Source organism: Elephas maximus, chromosome 23, assembly GCF_024166365.1.
Source record: "Elephas maximus indicus isolate mEleMax1 chromosome 23, mEleMax1 primary haplotype, whole genome shotgun sequence".
NCBI lineage: Eukaryota > Metazoa > Chordata > Mammalia > Proboscidea > Elephantidae > Elephas > Elephas maximus.
The window spans coordinates 32,048,336-32,064,574 of NC_064841.1; positions in this window are offsets into that span (position 1 = coordinate 32,048,336).

Here is a 16,239-nt window from a genome sequence, read left to right on the forward strand (position 1 = left end):
ATCAACATCCATGGAAACAGCAATCAAGGAATCAAAGGACGTATTGCATTGGGCAAATCTGCTGCAAAAGACCTCTTTAAAGTGTTAAAAAGCAGAGATGTCACTTTAAGGTCTAAGGTGTGCCTGACCCAGGCTGTGGTGTTTTCAGTTGCCTCATATGCATGTGAAAGCTGGACAATGAATAAGGAAGATCAAAGAAGAACTGATGCCTTCGAATTATGGTGTTGGCGAAGAATATTGAATATACCACGGATTGCCGGAAGAAGGAATGAATCTGTCTTTGAAGAAGTACAGCCAGAGTGCTCATTAGAAGCAAGGACAGGAAGACTTCTTCTCACATACTTTGGACATGTTATCAGAAGGGCCCAATCTCTGGAGAAGGATATCATGCTTGGTAAAGTAGAGGGTCAGAGTAAAAGAAGAAAACCGTTGTTTTCATCATCCAGTGCTATAACAGAAATACCACAAGTGGATGGCTTTAACAAAGAGAAATTTATCCTCTCACAGTCTAGGAGGCTAGAAGTCTGAATTCAGGGTGCCAGTTCCAGGGGAATGCTTTCTCTCTCTTTTGGCTCTAGGGGAAGGTCCTTGTCATCAATCTTCTCAGCCCAGGGACTCCAGGGCCAAAGATAGGCTATGCTCCCAGTGCTTCTTTCTTGGTAGTACGAGGTCTCCATGTCTCTCTGCTTTTTTCTGTCTCTTATATCTCAGAAGAGATTGGCTTAAAATGCAACCTAATCTTGTAGATTGAGTCCTGCCTCATTAACATAACTGCCAAAAATCCCATGTCATCTACATCATAAATCCAAAACAAACAAAAAAAGTCTACATCATAGAGATAGGATTTAAAACGCACCGGAAAATCACATTAGATGACAAAATGGTGGACAATCACACAATACTGGGAATCATGGCCTAGTCAAGTTGACAGATATTTTGGGGGGATGCAATTCAATTCATGACAACCCTCAATGAGATGGATCGACATAGTGGCTACAACAGTGGAACCAAACACAGCAGTGATTGTGAGAATGGCTTAGGACCGGACAGTGTTTCATTATGTTGTACATAGGGTTGCTATGAGTTGGAATCGACTCCATAGCACCTAACAATTATAAATAATGCTGGGTTAAAGAAAAAGCTGAGAACACTTCTCTGATCACTTCCTTGGGATAATTTCATAGAAAAGAAGTTACTTGTTTTAAAGGTCTGGCATATAAGGCTAAATTGCCCTTCACAAAGATGGCACACTCTTATCAACAGGATTTGAGAGTGCCTGTGAAGCCACAGTTTCCCAACACTTTTTGTTGTTGTTGGTTGCCGTGGAGTCGGCAGGCAAATTCACACCTTGACACATGCAGACCCCATGCACAATGGATTAAAACACTGCATGATTGCTTATGGATAGGGTTTATATTGGCTGATTTTCAGAAGTCAATCTCCAGGCCTTTCTTCCTAGTCTATCTTAATCTAGAAGCTCCACTGAAAGCAGTTCAGCATCATAGCAGCATCCAAGCCTCCATTGTCAGACAAGTGGTAGCTGTGCATGACTACCCTGGATGGGAATTAAATTCCCATTTCCTGCATAGAAGGCAAGCATTCTACCACTGAACCACCAATGCTACTCACCAACACTACTTAGGAAGGGGGTGGGGGCAGAGCATGCTATAATCCACAGGGTTTTCTAACACAGTGAAATAAAAACTTTTTTGCAGGGGGAGGGTTGTTTTTAAATTTTCCACCAAGTCTCTGTATTTATAACTTCCAAACACTGGAATTTATATAAAAGCCAATATCTTTAAAAATAGCTTTTTGGTCTCTCCTGACTCTACAATGTATTACCTTGTGTAGCCCATAAGTATTTTTACAGTTCATTATGCAGAGCGACTAAAAAAAAAACCTTCTTTTTTTTCTAGGTTTTAAAATTCTGTAATCACCATAACAGAATTTTTAGAGAAATCTTGTATGCTTTTCTTCAAACACAAGCCCATTTTTAAATGGCACACACATTCTTTGTGAAGTAAGCATGAAGCATTTTTAATGAGTTATATCGTTTGGTTCCATTCATTTTCCTAAATATCTTATTATGGTGATCTTATAATTTGTGTTTGTATCTGTGTGTGTAAAATCAGATAATAACACATAACACTGAAATTGAACTGGACTTGGAGTCAGAGACAATTTCTGCCTATTCAACTTAATATATTATCTGATGTATAATGTTTGGGTTACCAATAAAATTAGAATATTATCACTCACCATGAAAAAAAAATCTCGAGCCAGGCGGAGCCAAGATGGTGGAATAGATAGACGCTTCCCTTGAGCCCTCTTTACAACAATGACTGAAAAAACAAGTGAAATGAGTACATTTGTGACAAGCTGGGAGCCCTGAGCATCAAAGGCAAGCTTAGACAATGAGCTGAGGGACAGGGGGAGGAAGAGACCTTTCAGAAGCGGAGAGGAGTTACCGGCCCTGAATCGCCGGGAGCCCTCAGGCACCACTCCTATAGTGGCGGCGGCAGCAGTGGCGGGCTGGTCCTAGCGTTCGGCCACAGTTTCCTCAGGGAGAAGCAGCCAGCCACACAGCCCACTCACACCTCTGGAACCTGAGGAGAAGGGCACTCTTGGCAAAATCTAAGTACTTGCGTATATTTTACGGTGCCCCCCCTACCCCCAAGCCAGCTTCAGCGGCTGAATTCCTGAAACCCTGGTGAGCAGCTAGAGCCATCCCCCCGGCCTTGGGGAAGAAAAAAGTTTGTAATTGGAGGGAAAAGATAATTTGCTAGCTCCATTAACTGGGGGAGCTCAGGACAGAAGCGGCTCCTGTCCAGGCATAAACTGTCCATAGACTTTGAGCACCTTTCCCTTTTGCATGGACCTGTGTGGGCCTATTTTGGGAGAATAGTCCCTTGTTGGCAAACTCCAACCATTTCAGCTGTGTGGTGGAGAGGTGGGTGTTTGACGTTTGACATTGCTTTGCCTATTAAACAAGGTCCTTGTCTATCCACAACAGGGACCTAAGGACTGGTAGCTTTACTCAGGTCACCCAGCCACCAGTGACAGGGGTCCAAAGATAACTGGTACCTCCCAGTCCTTACAACCAAAAACTTTGGATGCCCATAGTCCCTCTGCAGAACCCACCCACCAGCACACTCTAGGGAACAGCGATGCGTTTTCCTCAGAGACACTTGGAGGTCGGTTCTCAGCCCCCTGGCTTGTTCAGAGCGTGACCCCTTGCTGCAATCGAAGTTAGTTTTAAATTTAGAAAAATAGGGGTAAATAATAAGGGAGACAAACTATCCTACTCATCAAAATAAAATACAAGGGAAAAATAGAGACTCAGCAGAAACAAAAAACAACAAATATGAGGAAAGGACAATATATAAAGAAAATCTACTCAGCACATAAAATCATGTGGGAAAAAGAAACTGTCAACACACAAAAAAAGACATCAAAATGATAGCACTAAATTCTTGCCTATCCATAATTACCCTGAATGTAAATGGATTAAATGCGCCAATAAAGAGACAGGGAGTGGCAGAATGGATTAAAAAACAAGATCCATCTATATGCTGCCTACAAGAGACACACCTTAGACTCAGAGACACAAACAAACTAGAACTCAAAGGATGGAAAAAATATATCAAGCAAACAACAATCAAAAAAGAGCAGGAGTGGCAATATTAATTTTTGACAAAATAGACTTTAAATTTAAATCCATCAGAAAGAATAAGGAAGGACACTATATGATGATTAATGGGATAATATGCCAAGAAGATATAACCATATTAAATATTTTTGCACCCAGTGACAGGGCTGCAAGATACATAAAACAAACTCTGTCAGCACTGAAAAGTGAGCTAGGCAGCTCCACAATAATAGTAGGAGACTTCAACACACCACTTTCGGTGAAAGACAAGACATCCAGAAAGAAGCTCAATAAAGACATGGAAGATCTAAGTGCCACAATCAACCAACTTGACCTCATAGACATATACAGAACACTCCACCCAACAGCAACCAAGTATACTTTCTTTTCTAGTGCACATGGAACATTCTCCAGAATAGACCACATATTAGGTCATAAAGCAAGCCTTAGCAGAATCCAAAACATTGCAATATTACAAAGCATCCTCTCTGACCATAAGGCCATAAAAGTGGAAATCAATAACAGGAAAAGCAGAAAAGAAATCAAACACTTGGAAACTGAACAATACCCTGCTCAAAAAAGACTGGATTATAGAAGACATTAAGGATAGAATAAAGAATTTCATAGAATCCAATGAGAATGAAAACACTTCCTATCAGAACCTTTGGGACACAGCAAAAGCGGTGCTCAGAGGCTAATTTATATCAATAAATGCACACATCCTCAAAGAAGACAGGGCCAAAATCAAAGAATTATCCCTACAACTGGAACAAATACAAAGAGAGCAACAAAAGAAACCCACAGGCACCACAGGAAAACAAATAATAAAAATTAGAAGCGAACTAAATGAAATAGAAAACAGAAAAACAATTGAAAGAATTAACAAGACCAAAAGCTGATTTTTTGGAAAAAATCAACAAAATTGATAAACTACTGGCCAAACTGACAAAAGAAAAACAGGAGAGGAAGCAAGTAACCTGCATAACAAATGAGATGGACGATATTACAACAGACCAAACTGAAATTAAAAGAATTACATCAGATTAGTATGAAGAACTATACTCAAGCAAATTTGAAAACCTAGAAGAAATGGATGAATTCCTAGAAACACACTACCTACCTAAATTAACACAAACAGAGGTAGAACAACTAAATAGACCCATAACAAAAGAAGAGATTGAAAAGGTAATCAAAAAACTCCCAACAAAAAAAATCCCTGGTCTGGATGGCTTCACTGCAGAGTTCTACCAAACTTTCAGAGAAGAGTTAAGAGCACTACTACTAAAGGTTTTTCAGAACATAGAAAAGGATGGAATACTACCAAACTCATTCTATAAAGCCAGCCTATCCCTGTTACCAAGACCAGGTAAAGACACCACAAGAAAAGAAAATTATATCCCTCATGAATGTAGATGCAAAAGTCCTCAACAAAATTCTAGCCAATAGAATTCAACAACATATCAAAAAAATAATCCACCATGACCAAGTGGGATTCATACCAGGTATGCAGGGATGGTTCAACGTTAGAAAAATTAATGTTATCCACCACATAAATAAAACAAAAGACAAGAATCACATGATTTTATAAATTGATGCAGAAAAGGTATTTGACAAAGTTCAACACTCATTCATGATAAAAACTCTCAGCAAAATAGGAATAGAAGGAAAATTTCTCAACATAATAAAGGGCATTTATACAAAGCCAACAGCCAACATCACCCTAAATAGAGAGAGCCTGAAAACATTCCCATTGAGATAGGGAACCAGACAAAGATGCCCTTTATCACCACTCTTATTCAACATTGTGCTAGAAGTCCTAGCCAGAGCAATTAGGCTAGATAAACAAATAAAGGGCATCCGGTTTGGCAAGGAAGTAGTAAAAATATCTCTGTTTGCAGATGACATGATCTTATGCACAGAAAACCCTAAGGAATCCTCCAGAAAACTACTGAAACTAATAGCAGTTCAGCAGAGTACTGGGATATAAGATAAACATAGAAAAATCAGTTGGATTCCTCTACACCAACAAAAAAGAACATTGAAGAGGAAATCACCAAATCAATGCCATTTACAGTAGCCCCCAAGAAGATAAAATACTTAGGAATAAATCTTACCAGAGATGTAAAAGACTTAGACAAAGAAAACTACAGTACGCTTCTGCAAGAAACCAAAAGAGACTTACATCAGTGGAAGAACATGCCTTGCTCGTGGATAGGAAGACTTAACCTTTATAAAAATGTCTATTCTACCAAAAGTGATCTATACATTTAATGTAATTCTGATCCAAATCCCAAGGACATTCTTTAATGAGATGGAGAAACAAATCACCAATTTCATATGGAAGGGAAAGAGGCCCTGGATAAATAAGGCATTACTGAAAAGGAAGAACAAAGTGGGAGGCCTTACTTTACCTGATTTTAGAACCTATTGTACCACCACAGTAGTCAAAGCAGCCTGGTACTGGTACAACAACAGATACATAGACCAATGGAATAGAATTGAGAATCCAGACATAAATCCATCCACATATGAGCAGTTGATATTTGACAAAGGCCCCAAAACAGTTAAATGGGGAAAAGACAGTCTTTTTAACAAATGATGCTGGGATGACTGGATATCCATCTGCAAAAAAATGAAACAAGACCCAAACCTCACTCCATGCACTAAAACTAACTCGAAATGGATCAAAGACCTAAATATAAAATCTAAAACGATAAAGATCATGGAAGAAAAAATAGGGACAATGTTAGGAGCCCTAATACATGGCATAAACAGTATACAAAACATTATGAAGAATGTAGAAGAAAAACTAGATAACTGGGAGCTCCTAAAAATCAAACGCTTATGCTCATACAAAGACTTCACCAAAAGAGTAAAAAGACTACCTACAGACGGGGAAAAAGTTTTTAGCTCTGACATTTATGATCAGCGCCTAATCTTTGAAATCTACATGATACTGCAAAAACTCAACTACAAAAAGACAAATAACCCAATTAAAAAATGGGCAAAAGATATGAATAGACACTTCACTAAAGAAGACATTCAGGTAGCTAACAGATACATAAGGAAATGTTCACAATCATTGGCCATTACAGAAATGCAGATCAAAACTACAATGAGATTTCATCTCACTCCAACAAGGCTGGCATTAATCCAAAAAACACAAAATAATAAATGTTGGAGAGGCTGTGGAGTGACTGGAACACTTATACACTGCTGGTGGGAATGTAAAATGGTGCAACCACTTTGGAAATGGATTTCATGCTTCCTTAAAAAGCTAGAAATAGAACTACCATAAGATCCAGCAATCCCACTCCTTGGAATATATAGAGAAACAAGAGCCTTTACACAAACAGATATATGTACACCCATGTTTATTGCAGCACTGTTTACAATAGGAAGAAGATGGAAGCAACCAAGGTACCCATGAACGGATGAATGGATAAATAAATTACGATATATTCACACAATGGAATACTACACATCGATAAAGAACAGTGAGCAATCCTTGAAACATTTCATAACATGGAGGACCCTGGAAGGCATTATGCTGAGTGAAATTAGTTAGTTGCAAAAGGACAAATATTGTATAAGACCACTATTATAAGAACTTGAGAAATAGTTTAAACTGAGAAGAAAATATTATTTTGTGGTTACGAGAGGGGCATTCACTAATTAGATAGCAGATAAGAACTATTTTAGGTGAAGGGAAAGACAACACACAATACAGGAGAGGTCAGTACAATTGGACTAAACCAAAAGCAAAGATGTTTCCTGAATAAACTGAATGCTTCAAAGGCCAGCATAGCAGTGGCAGAGGTCTGGGGACCATGGTTTCAGGGGACATCTAAGTCAATTGGCATAATAAAATCTATTAAGAAAATATTCTCCATCCCACTTTAAAGAGTGGCGTCTGGTGTCTTAAACGCTAGCAAGCAGCCATCTAAGATGCATCAATTGGTCTCAACCCACCTGGATCAAAGGAGAATGAAGAACACCAAGGACACACGGCGATTTCGAGCCCAAGAGACAGAAAGGGCCACATGAACCAGAGACTACATCATCCTGAGACCAGAAGAACTAGATGGTGTCCGGCTACAACTGATGACTGCCCTGACAGGGAACACAACAGAGAACCCCTGAGGGAGCAGGAGAGCAGTGGGATGCAGACCCCAAATTCTCTTAAGACCAGGCTTACTGGTCTGACTGAGACTAGAAGGGCCCCAGTGGTCATGGCCCCCAGACCTTCTGTTGGCCCAGGATAGGAACCATTTGCGAAGCCAACTCTTCAGACATGGATTGGAGTGGACAATGGGTTGGAGAGGGATGCTGGTAAGGAGTGAGCTTCTTGGATCAGGTGGACACTTGAGACTATGTTGGCATCTTCTTCCTGGAGGGGAGATGAGAGGGTAGAGGGGGTTAGAAGCTGGCGAAATGGATACAAAAAGAGAGAGTGGAGGGAGAGAGTGGGCTGTCTCATTAGGGGGAGAGTAATTGGGAGTGTGTAGCAAGGTGTATATGGGTTTTTGTGTGAGAGACTGACTGGATTTGTAAACTTTCACTTAAAGCACAATAAAAATTATTTTTTAAAAAAAAACTCCCAGGATTATCATCTAATATTCTTCTGAGGTTTGAAATCCTGGAATGGAAGCAAGTTGTAACATAACCATTTTAAAATTAATATTTTAAAGAATGGGAAGTTTATTTTTCTCTTTGCTTGTTTTTAAATAACCTATTTATAAAAAAAAAATTAAACTTTATCACTAGCTGCTTAATAATTATTCCATTAAGTTGAGTTGGACAAGAGAAAATGTCACTTCACTGTGGAAATAGCAAGTAACTACCTTTTGAATATGTAAATTCTTACCTTTAAGCTTTTTTTTTTTTTTTAAGCAAACAATTAGGTTAGGGATAGGCAGCTGCTGCTCCAGCAAACTTTTATCGTGTTTGAAAAGCTTGTCGACAGTGCCGGAGTGACAGTCCTAGAGGAAGAACTACCTAGTTATACACAGAAAGATTGTCAGGTAAAGAGTTTTTCCTACCACTCTTGCTTATGGGTTATCCTGAGGGGCAAGAATGTATTTCCCAAAATGATCAGATGAGTAAAACCAAATACCATCTTGGTGTTAGATTTTATATTTTCTGGCTTATGTTTCTAGGTTTATTTGCTTGTTGGTTTACAGAAAGTCCTAAGGACTGGAAGCTAATTTAGATCACTGTTCACACCTTACAAAATGATAGACAATGGCAAACAGCAGACTTTTGCTACCTTTTATTAGACACATTTGAAATAATACTGCAAAAATACTATCAGTACCACCCAGACCATAGCGTTTCCCAAGTTGTCAAGTGGCTCTGAGTTTCACTGTCAATTGGGTAGAGAAGGAAATACAGGCAGGGTTAACACAGGTTATGTAAGAATCACAGGCAGAAAAGGAGATAGCAGGTTAGCAGTTCACTGGCTGTTCAAAGCAGGCTCAATTTAGCTAATCACTTTTTTATCAGTCTATAATCTTCTCCTGCTCTGACAAGAATGATAAATAGAGCCAAAAAAAAAAAAAAGAAACCCGCTGCTGGCCATCGGGTCGACTTAGATTCATAGTGACCGTATAGGACAGAGTAGAACTGCCCTCTAGAGTTTTCAAGGACCTACTAGTGAATTTGAACTGCTGACCTTTTGGCTCAGCAGAAGGACCTACTAGTGAATTTGAACTGCTGACCTTTTGGCTCAGCAGCTGAACGCTTAATCACCACACCACCAGGGCTTCAAATGCGTTCTAGCAGGTTCTTAAAGTACCTTTCAGAGTACCATTAAAGAGTATACTATGGTAGATTGATTCCAAAGATGATTGCAACCCTATCTCCCAACTTGCGGGTCTTTGGCAATGAGATTTTGCTATTTCTTTCATAAGGAGGTAGAATTTTCTCCTCCCCTTGAATTTGGGCTGGTCTGTGATTTGCTTTATAACCAATAGAATATGGAAGAGGTGATATGTACGGCTTCTGAGGCTAGGCTTATTGACTTCTTATAGCTTCTGTTCTCACATGTTTGGTGTGCTTCTTCTTGGAATAACGCCTTAGACAGCCATGCTATAAGGAAGCCCAAGTCAACCTGTGAAAACGCTTTTGTAGTGGAAACCAAGTTTCTCTGGTTGAGAAGCCCTGCTAGGTCCAGTTTCAGCTGATCAACCAACTGAATACAGTTCCCTGAGTGACCCCAGCAAGACCAGCAGGAGAGTCACCTGTCATCAACCCAGAAATTATTCGTTGTTCAAGAGAAATAGTAAATCATCACTTTAAGCCACTAAGTGTTGGGATAGTTTGTTACACAACAATAGAAATTGAAACATATACCCTAACGCAGCAATATTTGTATGCAGTTATAAGTAAAAAAAAGAAAAAAAATTTATAAAGTTAACAATTTTATTGAGTTTGTTGGCTATGCTGTGTAGGTCTATGACTTACGTATGGTACAGGGTTTTTCCATGTAACCAGGAGGGCAGCCGCAGTTCCCAGTTTTTTTGTTGCGTTGACCTCCATTCTCACAAGGTCCACAGGAGAACTGACACTCTGGTCCCCAGAGGCCATCAGGGCAGGCTTGCAAAGTGAAAAAGAGAGAGAAAGAAAGGAGCTTAGACTTTTGGTAAATCTCAAGATAGTTTCAGATTTCAGCTATTGCCTAAGTGAGTTGGAAAATTGAGTGTGTGTGTGTGTGTGTGTGTGTGTATGACCAAGCTGCAAAGAAAGAAACATTCTAGTAGCCTCCAAGGATTTATGGCACTTCCAAAAATATTCGCTGTAGAAATCAACATGATGCTGTGTCTTGTCACTTTGGAAACCCAGATCCAGAGGCTGGCTTTTGCTGAAAATGTGGTTTTGCAGACAGTAACAATGGAAGCAATTCTGATATGTATCTTAGGAGGCAGTTGCACAGAACAAAACCTGAAAATAAGATATAATTTGTAAAGAAAGCTCAGGAGGCGTGTTGTTCAGGAAGTTGCCCCAAATGGTTGTCTGAATCCTGTTTTCCTGCTCTTCCTTTTTTCTATAAGCCAGAATTATCACACCGGAGGTTTGTAATTTGTACATTTTGTAAGAGTGTACAACACACAATGGGGGGGACAAAAGGAATTGTGCGCTGCTTTTTGGAATGCCCTTTGTATTAGAGAAGGCCAGGCGAGTAAAGCTGGCAGGACCACGGAGGATTCAGTTAGATGTTCAGTTCAATGTACGGCCTATGATCAGAATCACTGGAATTAGAAAGTGGGTGGGAAGCATCCTCTTAATATGTGGAAAACAGACAGACTTTCCTAAACATACGCCAATTGAGCAAAGTTCCATCATACCAAGGTGAGCTGTGAAGTATCTTCCTGCCCTTGGACTCTGAATAGTAGAATTATTTCATTTTCTGGAATATTCATTCTGTTGCTGGCTATTATCTGTTGATCACTTAACTCTACGCTAGTCACTTTACCCAGATTCGCTCATTGTTTTCCATAAAAATAACCCAAAGACATAAACAACTTTATCTCCATTTTACATCTAAAACACAGGCTCTGAAACGTCAAGTGACTTACTCTGAGTCACCTAGCTAATAAGCAGCTAAATCAGGATTTGAACCCAGATCTACTGTCCTCTGAAATTGGTGCTGTCAGGCACTACCAAAACTTACTCTGCAATACTAGGTACTCAGGACCTTACAAGGCAATTAACCTGCTCTTAGAGACCCACCAGAGCTCAAAATTTAAATTTCACTCAACGTGGAACTACCGTAACAAAAATCTGGCCTTTTTATGATGACACATCGGTTGTATAGGTCATTTTAGTTGATCTCAAGGGGATTTTTGGGCCACAGAGCCTGACATCAGAGGTCTGCCTATAGCTGGGGCCCATATACCCTAGGCCAAAAACTAATCAAAACAAAGCAAAGACATTGGGTGCCTTTTTTTTTTCCCTTTTTTCCATTTCATAGATTAGTTGTAGAAACCAACTCCTCTGCTCTTTGAAGCCTCTGCTGATAGGCTAAATAAGGCCGAGTACTGATTGTGGAGAGTGCTGATCATTAGTGCCATTGAAATGATTTGCTGTCTCTAACTACCTATTCATCTGCAATCTAGACACGGGTCTGGAGTTAAGATTTTTTAAGATATGTCTGGCTCTAGGAGCACTTGGGCTGCTTCATGCTTTTAAAAAAGAGAAAGAAAAACAACAACAGGCCTGATTTTCATCACGCACAACTCCTAGAGAGCCCTTTTCCCTTGATTTCAGCTGTCAGTCATGGCAATCCCATTCACCCACTCCAGTCTGATTCATAATTTCATTTTGCGGTTAGACAAAAATATCAGAATTGGACAAAGGTATCTGATTGAAAAATAATATGTTTTCCAGAGATTATGGTGACCTCTCTGTTTTGCTGATTTACATATACTTTCAACTCATTTTCCTTCACAGGGGGAATCTCAGAAGCATTTTTCCAATAGAGTGTGTTCAGCAACTGCTTTAAGAAAATGTTATCAGAATAAATTAAATTTACTCAGGTACGTATATATGGCATTGTTTCCACGTACACTACCTTGCAGGGTGTGCCTTTTCCAGTGTGGAAATGAATGGGGACAACTCTTGGGTTAAATATCAGTTGAGTGGGAGGAGGTTTAGACATTGGTGTGGGGCCCACTTCTATACCATGCTAAACATATTTGGGTAATGTTAGGATTCTATTTCCCTGAGTTTCTTTCCCCATAGCTTAGAAAGTCATAATTCAACTACCTAAATATCCCTTCTTCCCATGAAAAACAGGTACGATGCTGCTCAGATATTCTAGTTACATAGGCATAGGACTACCCTGGAAAAGTCATACTTTGGCTTTCATTCAGCTCCAAAAAAGCCCTGCTGACCCCATGAAGACAGCAATGCAAGGAGCAACGTGTGAAATGTGAGGGTCCAAGACAACTTTCAACCCCAGCGCCTGCCTCTGTAGGTGGACCCAGTGATATGGTGGCCTCCTTTCAAACCCATTATCCCCTCCCAGTTTTAAACAAGGTTGCCTTTCAGGTCCCTGCAAAGGCAAAAAGTTCACTTGACTTGAGTACGGTAATTTGCATTTGCTGTATGCACAGTATTGGTGTGCATAAAAGAGAAAAAAACACAGGGATGATTTCCCCAAATAGAATAGTTGTTGGTGGTGATGTTAGTTGTCATGGAGTTGATTCCAACTCATGGTGACCACATGCCTACAGAGTAGAACTGCTCTATAGGGTTTTCAAGGCTGTGATCTTTGGAAGTAGACTGCCAGGCCTTATTTTCAAAGTAACAAGTGCTTAATACAGAATATGTGAAAACAGAGGAAGAATGTATAAATTAGGAAGATGGGAACATGCATATTTAAGTATTGATTTAGGCACTGTTCTAGGAGGTTGAGGATATGTAAGGGAACAAAACAGAGATCCTTCCTTTATGGGGCTTAAATTCTGGCACAAAAAGACAGGCAATAAATATTCAACCTAATAAATAATTGGAGTATATAGTATGTTAGTTAGAAGATGACAAACACTATAGAAAAAAAACAGGTGCAATTTTAAGTAGGGTTATATGGAAAAAAATACTCCATGAGAAAGCAACATGAGATTGCTTGATAAGGGGAAAGCGTCAGCCATGCAAACACCTGGGGAAGGGCATTCCATGAGTCACAAGCCAGAGACAGCTATTACTAACATTTGGGAATACCCCTTTCCAAATCTTATATGTACCTACACACACATATATCTATATATGTCACTTATAATTGGAATCATAGTGTACAGGCACTTTTATATTTAAAGATTTATAAAAAATCTACTCTGTCCTATAGGGTCGCTATGAGTCAGAATTGACTCGACGGCAGTGGGGTTTTGGGATCTATAGAATACTCAGGAATTTGAGAAAGGACAATGCTGATGACCATATTTAAATTTCCCAAAGTTTTGGTATGATTAGGAATCTCGAAATGTATTTGTCTGAATGATCAGTCTTTAGATATAAAGAAAACTATTCTTTAACTCTGGAAGCTAGCAGTGTCCTTGGTTGATTATTTCAGCTCAGAGAAGTGATTTGCTAGCTTTAATCTCCTTAAGATAAGATTCTCTGCCAACTTGATCTTTCTTCCCTTGTTCAAGCTAGCAAGGGGGCGGCTAACATCGGAGACCGAGAAGACAAAGTTAAATAACTTTATTGCCCTGTGTCTCAGTTTCCTCACCTGCAAATAGGGGATTAATAAAGCTTACCCATCTCCCGAGGACACTGGTGGATTAACTAATTAATGATCATATGGTGCTGAACAAAGGCTGAGCACTGTTATTAGAGAAGAAAGAAAATCTATCATCTGATTGTACCTTCCTGGCATCCGTTGCCTTGGCAACCAGATTTGCAGGTGCAAGTACCATTTTTGGTGTTGCATTCCAGGGTGTTCTCTTTCACACACTGACATTCTGAAGCACAGCCAGCTCCGTAGGCCTCCTTGGGACTGTCTGGAACAAACTGAGGCAAACCGGTCACCTGAAAACCATGCTTTGTTTCTTTTAAATTGTGAGTGCACAGGCATGTGGTTCTTCGGTACCCGATTACCGGGGAACAAGCTGCTCATCCTGACTGCCAAAAAGGTGGGGGGCGGGGGACAAATGTCCTTTCAAACCAGGCAATTCATTTGGGTTTTGGCAACTGGATGTGAACAGTGAAGCTTGAACTACTTAAAAGGCTTTAGTGCTTCTGGGAGAGAAATTACTTCTCAATGTGCTCCGTTGGTGCCTATAGTTAATATTCTCCGAGGATGGCTAAGGCCTGCCAGGCCCCATATTTATCTTGCCACAGCATGGAGATGATGGACAAGCATTTATGTGAAGGCTCTCCATTGTTTTCACTCCCTTTCATTATACGGTAATCAGAAATAATTTTACATCGAGTAGATAACACAAAGCTTTCATTGTGACAGCACCATTATCTTGGCCACATCTTTGGCAAACGGTGCTTGCCTTCCTTCATTGTGTTCCCCATGCGATTGGGTTTTAAAAGACGGTAGTCAGCACAGGATTGCTAATTTGAAAAGGTCCAACCTTTGCATTCAGGAAAGCATACCTGTGGATCTCTCTTGGCGCAGTTACTTAGAGTAACTCAATTCTTTTTCCGAAATATACCTCTGGCTATTTTTTTCTCCCCTGTTACAGATGTGCGAGGGACTTATCAAACGAGAAAGATCCTTCAAGTGCCCTCCAGGCTCAAGGTGATTATATTGTTTGTGCTACTAGGCTTTGTGTAGAAAGCTGCTTGGAGAGAACAAAACAAGTAACTTTCTGGAGGATGCAAAGGGGCTTTAGCAGAGATATTTCAAAGTAGTGGTTACAATACTATCATGTAAGGTGACCCCAGTCCCAGTTACCAGGGACAGTCCAGAGTCATCACTAAAACAGAACAGAATTAATAAAGGGCCCCCTTTTTTTTTTTTTTTTTATATAGGTGATAAATTATATGATCACTCTATTGCCTTTCCTGTGACTTTCAAGTTTCCTTTCAGGTAATCCTTTCCTAGGCCCATCAAGCCCCATGATCTCTCAGAGCTACTTTCTGCCTTGATGTTGGCCTCTTCTTGCTCATTCCAGAACACTGGATTGGCTTTCATGCTCTACCCTTCCTGGCTCAGCACACATTGTGATTCAGGAGACAACAGGATGCTTAAATGCGACAGTTGGGTGTCTTAATATGTAACTGTGGAAATAGTCTTGGGGAAAAAAAAAAAAAAGAGTGGAGGAATTGGTGATCCAGTGCCTACCCAGGGGGCTGCAGAGTCAAGTATCTCGGGGGCCAGGTAAGTAGCATCAATAAATGAAGCCTCAAGTCTAAGCAAAAAGGGAGTCCTGGAGAACCGGAATGTGTATATTCTCCCTAGGAATGGTCATGTTTGAAAGGCTGATCATCACCACCAACAGTAACAACAAACCTGTTTGCCAGATTTTCCTCTGGGCATCAACTCCTAACAAGATGCAAATGAACATAAATTTGCTGTGTTAATATTACTCTTACCCTAAAATCTTAAATTTTATATGTTTCTGAATTCTTGTCCAAATTATTATTTAATTTTTTGCCAAAATATCGGATATTACCTTGTGAAATACACAAAAGTTATTAAAAATGGGGTTTGTGTTATTGCACTAGAGGAGAAATATTAGAAATAAGGCTATCTTTGCAGGCTAGTCTTCTTTTGGAATGTTCTGGGCTGTATTTGTTGTCCCAGAATACACCATCACACTTCCTTTGCCCGCATTTACCCGTGTATTCCCCACTCTCTTTCCTGTTGCTTATCTAAGGCTAGCCTTTCCTGAAGACCCAGGTTCAGTTCCCTATGATGCCTTCCCTGTCTCACTTATTGGAGAATTCACAATTCATTCTCTGCTTTCAAAGGACATGTCTTTCATAAAATAGATTAAGACTCATGAGCATCCAACTAAAAATACAAATAAGACTAATCATTTTCTGTTAGGAAGGGATGGGTCATAGTATTACTGAGGCTCATCCAGGAAGGAGTTGGTCAGGAGCTGGTCCTTCAAAGAAAAGTGGGGGGATGC